We start from the raw sequence: 7392 nt of genomic DNA, 5'->3' as shown, positions 1-7392 counted from the left end.
GCCGCACTGCACAGCCGCGCGGATGAGCTATTTGGGCCAAAAATGGCTCCGGGGGATGGCCCAGTACAATAGTTCGCCCCATTACAAAATTCCAACCGATCACACACGACCAAATAAAATAAATAAATGCAGATAATTTAAAAAAACTCATAAGAAATCAGTTCAAAACAAAGAATGTATAAAGTTCAAACACATGTTGATTGTAAGAACTAAAAAAATACTTTTTTTTTGGAAAACTAAATGTAATAAATTGTAATAAAAATTTCAGAAACAAATTTTTGAAAGGTTCGACTACTAAAATTCATAAGGTTCAAGTAATATTAGTACTGTGCAGCAAAGATTAAATTATTTTTATTTAAAAAATACTAGAACTATCACTATTCAACTAAAAAATAAAATTGTGCTCTAAAATTCCTTTGAAATAGTAAGAAAAAATGCTCTACAACAAATGAATGCGGTTGGCCATTGACATCCAAAATAGTTCAGTACTATCATTAACAGCATGTAAGTTCAACAAACTCAAACCTAAAAGGGGTCCTACAACCATCACCAGCGTATATTTTTCGTGTGTGAGCTATGTACATGAAATATCCCAGTAAAAACAAAGGATGCCCATCAGTTCAACTATGGTTATTCCAATTCAAATATATAAAAAATATTAAAAAAAGTTGTGCTTGAGCAAAAAATAGGAAGCATTACATAAATAAAAAATAGCGCATACAATAACATACGAACAAATTGTTCCAAACCATGTGGTAATAACATGGAATTCAACCATCTCACATGCATTGTTTTAAAGAAAAATACTGCAACATAACCAAACGCACACAGATCTCACAACCAACGTCATTTGCCACATTTAAACCTACAACACATAAATTCTGAACGTCAGAGAGTCATCTTCCCTGAAGAACATAACCATAACCACATCTTCATCCTCAATTCCGTACTCTGCCACAAACTCCTTCCACCAATAGTTAGGTTGATGCAACCATCAAAGTCGATGTGGTCGGCAACTTCCATCAACTGATACCTGTTTTTGTCTGAAGTCTCCATCATCGGTATCCCGGAACTAGGAGCAACAATCCTGATTCTGGGTGACATTTTCTGCAAATGGGCATGGGAGTAGAAAATAAAGTGAACACCTGTCATAACTGAATATTTACACAGATCTAGGAACTGTTGCATAACAAAGTGAAAAGAAATATCTGAACGAAAACAAAAACACCAAACTAACTAGTCATATGACCTGACTAAACTGAGGAAATATACATATCAATACCCCTATAGTAAAACATCTAACAAAAACAAACAAGGATTATACAAAAATGGATAAATACTGTTAATTAATGAAAAAATACACACACACACATCCCTACTGCTAATTTCTTACAAAACCAAATAAAAATTATAGACAAACTATTGATAAAACTAAACTACAGATTCGGTCCATGGGATTCAAAATGAGACCTACAAAAAGAAGAAAACAAAAAGAATAGAAACACATACCCATGACTCCTCCAAGTCCCCAACCGTCAGGCGACAAACATAGGGTGCACGAAACCCATGGTTGCTATACAGCAGACATGAAAGTTGCCCATGGCGCTGACTCTCGGTGAGCTCCAAACCAGATTTGTACACACAACTGTCAGCTATGCGAGCCATCTTTGCGAGACATCCGCATGAACAATCCTCCATGGGATACACAGGAAAAGGGAAGAAAACAACAGAGAGAAGAGGGAGGAACCTAGATCTGATTCTGGAAGAAGGAAGAAAAAGGAGGGGGGACTGAGCCACACACCACACATAGATGGATAGAATTTATAGCCAGGAAGACTCGCAGATTATAAAAATAATAAATAGACAGGTGGGCAGCCAGCTGGTAGAAAATAGTTATTATACAAGTCATACAACATTTGACCGCAAATCAGTTCAACTTCGGATAAATCAGCAGTTCAAAAGTGCACATAACAAACATATGTAGATAAAACAACTCATTCAGAGGTAGATAGTTAAATTCATTTAGTCATTCAACCATCTGCTCCCTCACAACACAATCTTAAAAACATAAAAATTCAGTACTTCAGTCATAACAATCAAAGAAACGACACCATTTGGCCCTGGAGGATGGATGTGGAGCCGTGGATGCTCTCGCCCTAGCCCAACTGATGATCTGAATATGGTTCCTTCCCCTGCCCTCTGGGAAAAGTAGCTCCAATTCATTGTAGTTGCTAGTATCCATCACCTGCACGCAAGCCGCCTGTTAAACTCTGCCTCCACTTCCTCCTTGGCAGCACATCGTGCCCTCTGCCTGCGCCTGCGCCTCCTCCTCCTCTGCTCCGCTACTGCAGCCCTCAGATCGACGGCATCCCCCTCCTCCTCTGTGACCTCTCCCAGCTCAGGATCCATCTGGCTTTTCTTTGCTGGCAGCTGGTGGAATGAAAGTGACAGCGGGCTCGGGCTTTATACTCAAAGTGCAAATGTTTGGGTAGGCAGCCAGTAGAAAATACTTACTCCGATGTCAACGCACAGTAATACAACTTTGACATGGAGCAGTCCAACTACACATACGGCAGCCATTCAAACAACACTAAAAACATGCAACTTAGTTACACAGTTTGACCAGATTCCAAGAAATCGTAGGCTACAGTCAGCCACCATACACCACCTCCGCCAACGACCAAATCACATGGGAATCCGGGGTAGAAACAACTCAAGAAGCAAAATTGACAACACAAATCTATTCATACAATCCTCAACTCTCTCCTTGCAAAGCCAATTCGAAAATAAAACATCAAAAAAAGAAGAACACATGTGTATGGCGGACATCGCCAACGACCAAGAACACCAAAACTTCTAATCAGAAATTACAATGAAAGTATCTCCAAAAACTCTAACACACCGATAATTCTCACATCCAAATAACACATAAAACAACAAACCTGACGTAAAATCGACGGCTACAAACACCACAGTAAACACCAACGCCCGCAACACCTCCGCCACCAAATGCCCACGCCGTCACCTCCGGTGACTTGAGATCGGAAAACACGACCAGGTGAGCGCGCGCACGTGCGAAACCCCATACATGTCTCCTCTGGCAACGAATGGTCCGCAGCACCGCGCCGGAGAACCCCCGGAAGTTCCCCATTTAATCCCTTGTTTCCGTCCGTCAAAGACGCGGGAAGATCAGTTCAGGTAGCAAACCGTGTCAGTCCAACCTGTAAACTACGTCAATTCAAGTTGGGTAACAGAACAATCTTCTGTTACACGAAAAAGAATAGCTCGGATGTGTGTGTGTCTATATATATATATATATATATATATATATATATATATATATATATATATATATATATATATATGGGGTGGGACTATTCCGCAACCCCCCTCTAGAGTTCCTAAATAAGCTTATTCAGAAACTACCTCCCCCGACTACCTTGTTTCTTTTCCCGAAGGGGACGAGCGAGCGGCGCTCCGGCGCCGCGAGGGAGCTCTGGTCTGCCGCTGGTTGCTGCGCCGCCGTGCAGGTCCCGAACAAAACCTGGACCGCACCCACCTCTCCCGCTTTGTCTCTCTCTCAACCCCACAAATTTGTTCCCTCCCATGCCTGATCCAGATCGGGCGATGCGCCGCTCCTGTCCCAGCCTCCTCCCCCGCTGGCGGCCATGCGCGTATCTCCCCAGCCTCCTTCCCCACCCATGGTCGTGCGTCCCTCCCTGAATCCTCCTTCCCCGCTAGCGCTGCACGCCGCCCCAGTATCCTTCCCCATCGGCGGCCTCGACCTCCCCCAGCGACGGCCTCGCGCCCGTCCCCATCCTCCTTCCTTACGTATGGCACCACCCACCTCCCATCGACCGACTCCTCTGTATTCCATGGCGAGCAGTTCAGGTCCCCCCCCCCCGCTGCATCAGCCGGCCGCTTGGCGCCTCCCCATGGCCGCATGTCCACCGGGACCAGAGGATTTGCCGCTGTGCAAAAATAATAGTTAACTCGGGTCGTTGTGTGTAGCTACATGCGAGGAGCAGCCCCTAGCAACCCGTGGTGCCGAGCACGAGCACTGTGGACCTCCCCTGCACCTTCACCCGGGGTGGCAAGCATGAAGGTAGCCGGTGCTTCTTTGATGATACGGTGTAGCTACAGCCTAACTGCACTGCTAATTCTTTTAACTGCTCCTAACTTCTAATTTGTTGTTAACTGCTTAAATGATGTTAACTTCAAATTTGTTGTTAACCGGTGATGTTGCTTGGTGTTAACTGCTCTGCTTTTTTGTTAACTGATGCTCAGGTCAAAGGTGTGCACATGAGCTTGTGTTTGATGTTTCAGCCGTTGTCTCTTCTCAAAACTGGTGGTGCGTGCGCTACTCATGGTGGTGATTACGAGATTGGGGCAAGGAGCAAAGACATACAGAGACAGCAGTTAACTTCATTTAATATGCGCCGGGGATCGACGAGGTGCAGGACCCCTGATGGGGATTTACTGGTCGAGCGACCTCTCTACAGCTAGCTCAATTTCATGGATAAGTTAGCTTAGTTTCAAGGAGCAGTTTGCTTTACTGATAGTTATGTAAAAAATAAACAGAGACCACTGCTTAATTAGCTCTTGCCCCCATGCTGCCAGCGGCACGATCCACTGTGTGTAGTTTGCCAATGCTCAGTTTCATGGAGCAGATAGTTCAGGGACTGGCTGCAGTTATCTTGTGTCCAAAAAAATTAAGTGATGTACACAACTATGATTTTGCCAAGCCCCTACTTGCGTGAGGTACAAAAAATAGCAATCTAAGGAGAGGGTTCAGTTTGTTTGCCAAGCCCCTGCTTGCGTGAGGTACAAAAAATATTTTTAATCCCGGCAGTTAACTCGGTGTTAACTGCCGCAATCCCTAGTAGCTAGCTATTTTACTCCTGGTCAACCGGGCAAAAACCAAAAAAAATATTTTCAATCCTAACAGTTAACTATCGCAGTCTCGACAGTTAGCTATTCTAGTCCCGGCGGTTAACTTGACCAGGGAAAAAAGGAAAAAAATAATTAAAAACAAAAGAAGCAAAAAAGTATTATCAGCCATTGCGGTTAGCTTGCTCATCGCGTGCAGTTAGGTATTTCATACCCGCGGTTAGTGTGACCCAATCAAAAACGAAAAAAAAACATTTTCAGTCCCACAGTTAACTTGGTGCTAACTGTTGCGATTCCTGGCAGTTAGCTATTTCACTCCCGGAAGTTAACTTGACCTGACGATAAAAGTATAGAAGAAAAAACTATTTTCTTCAGTCTCAGCAGTTAGCATGTCAGTTAGCTATTCCGCGCGAGTAGTTAGCGTGTACTGTAGCAATTCGGGCAAAAAATGTCAAAAATGATATTGGTTTTTTTGAAAACTGCTCTTAAACCGTAGCAAATCCAAAAACGTGTTATATATGCCAAAGTTTGGGCTAATCGGTACCTTTCTAACGGTATATCGTACGCATCATTCCGACAAAAGTTTTTAAAATTCCTTTCACAAAAACATTGAAAACTCGTTTGATGGATTTTCAGGTTTTTGAATTTTGTTTAAAAACTGGATCGATTTTGGGAAAACGACCAAAATGAGTTTTTGGCTCCTTCTCAATAGCTATCCAACGGTATATCAGTTGCATCAATCCGATTAGCGGTTAAATAATTATGACCCAAAAACACTGCAAAGAAACAATGCCAGAAAAAGTCTGCCCGGCAGTTAACTAGTATAGTTCGCACAGTTAGCTGTCTGTTCTTGTGCAGTTAGGAACGGTTCCTGAATAGCTTATTCAGGAATGGGTTGCAGAATAGGTGGGATGTATATGTATGTGTGTGTGTGTGTGTGTGTGTGTGTGTGTGTCCTCTACAGCATTCACTTATAGTTGTGTCTTCAAATTTGCTATTTTTTGAACTAAGTGAATGTGATCGGACCCTACCCCTTATGTGCTTATCCTTCAAATTCTCTTTGTCTCTTCATATGCATTCTGTTGACACGTGTCGAATGTCTTCACTGTGTCCTTGTCAGCTGAAGATACAGAGACGCACATTTAAAATTGTTTTTAATGCCTTATCTCTTTTGCCTAAAAACCGGAGAAGCTGGAATGGCCACCCGACAAACCAGGCGCGTGTGGGAACATGGCTCAACTCTCAGTAAGTTGCATGCATGCCATGTGTCCACCAGATGTGAACCGCCAGGGGCACCTGCGTAATTTCGATGCGCCGCCCATCACCTTATAAATACTCCACCCGCGCGGTCATTATCTCCTCTCCCACCTCGTCGTCTCGCTCAAACCCTAGCGCCACCGCTAGCCTCTGTCGACGCAGGGACGAAGCGCTTAGCTGCCGCGACCTCTTCGACGCCGTCTTCATGCCGGCAGTGGACCTCATCTTCTCCGCCGCCGCCGTAGGTGTCTTCCGCCGCCAAGTTAGGGCGCGGGAGATTGGACTACTTGGCCTCCTCTTCGCCTCGTCTAGCAGTTCATCGAGCGGTAAATAAAACTCACTTTTTACCGCCTGTTTGATCCGTTGAATCTGTCAACATCCACCAAAAGTGGTTTCTACACTTCCAGATCTACTTCTTTCTGTTTCTGCATCTCATATCTTGCAAGTATATTCACTTATGCATCCCCAAATAGTTAGATTCCTCACTTGTACTTATTCATGGATTCGTACAAATCTGGAACCAACTCACTTCAAATAAGTGAATGTCTTCGCACTATGAGGTCAATCTATTCAAACTGATTTATCTTCAAAATCCTCTGAGAATGCATATGACCTCTTCCCCTTCCCACGCATCTCTAATGCTGTCACATGTACATGTCCGTGGGAGAATACCTTGGTTCTCATAGTCTGCATTCATTTGCAGAATTCTTACAGCATCATATTGAATCTCTTGGAGCTAGTTCTTGCCTGACCAGTCATATGAAGCCTTTCGCTGTTGTGAAGCCTTTCAGTATGAATACAATGGCAACTGACAAATCTGCAAGGAAAGGTGGCAGGCAACGTCGTGGCAATACCGCCTTGGATCTGCCCCCAGATCAGTATGAATTATACAAGTCTAATCCGAAGAAACTTATAATCAGCGCAAGTCCGGAATCCAATGGATAAGAAGATATTGGGCAGAGCAATGGTTCAAGTATAACTTCGTAACTCCTGAGTATGCTGAGAAAAATGCTGTCAAGCGCCCGTGGGGCGACATTCTCTACAAGGAACTGCAACCTCTGTCGAAGCCTTAAGACATTGCTAAAGGTTTCTATCCTTGCATGGTCCGGGGACCTCAGCCTGACGATGCCGACCCATCATCTCTTCGATGGTGTCGTGACAATGATATGTACAAGCAAAACTATGTGTTTGCAAAGGAGTCTGCCGCTAAGAACAAGAAAGTATTCATACTCAACTTCAACCCAG

The sequence above is a fragment of the Aegilops tauschii genome, chromosome 4, assembly GCF_002575655.3.
Source record: "Aegilops tauschii subsp. strangulata cultivar AL8/78 chromosome 4, Aet v6.0, whole genome shotgun sequence".
Classification (NCBI taxonomy): Eukaryota; Viridiplantae; Streptophyta; class Magnoliopsida; order Poales; family Poaceae; genus Aegilops; species Aegilops tauschii.
Note: the sequence above shows the minus strand (reverse complement) of the source record.